At 64.0% G+C, this 394-nt stretch overlaps 1 protein-coding gene across 1 annotated transcript in view; it reads left to right on the plus strand.

Moving 5' to 3' along the window:
* The first annotated feature begins 14 nt into the window (after positions 1–14).
* Positions 15–394, plus strand: part of EPHA4 (EPH receptor A4) — a 103219-nt gene continuing 102839 nt past the window's right edge. Inside the window, exon 1 of the mRNA XM_035888836.1 lies at positions 15–36. The gene's annotated coding sequence lies outside the window, so the exon portion shown is untranslated. The remainder of the gene's footprint in view (positions 37–394) is intronic.

Consider the following 394-nt stretch of genomic DNA (forward strand, 5'->3'; position numbering starts at 1 on the left):
CCGCCCTGCTGCCCTGGGAGGCGGCCGCTGAGAGAGGCCTGGGGCCGGCTGTCCGAGGGCAGCGTTTACCGGGCTGACGCCGCCTGATGCACCGAGGGCTTTGGCAAACTCTGGGTTTGTCGTAAATACGCGTTTAGAGAGTATTTTTACAAAAAGCCCCGTGGCCGAAGCGTCCGAAGCACAGCAGGGTTGCCAAGTAGTGTCCTCTGCGCGGCCGTGAAGACGTCGGCCAGTGCAGGTGTCCCTGGGTGCCCAGCTGCGTGGCGAGCCTTAGACGTATATATTCCATAGCGAGGTGTGGAATAGGGGCGTACGCATGAGCGCGCGCGTCCTGACGGGGCTCGGCGTTGAGAGGAATCGCCCCCAACCCCGGCTTTTCCCGAAGCCCCCCCGG

Source organism: Egretta garzetta, unplaced genomic scaffold, assembly GCF_000687185.1.
Source record: "Egretta garzetta isolate BGI_Z169 unplaced genomic scaffold, ASM68718v1 scaffold161, whole genome shotgun sequence".
NCBI classification, from domain to species: Eukaryota; Metazoa; Chordata; class Aves; order Pelecaniformes; family Ardeidae; genus Egretta; species Egretta garzetta.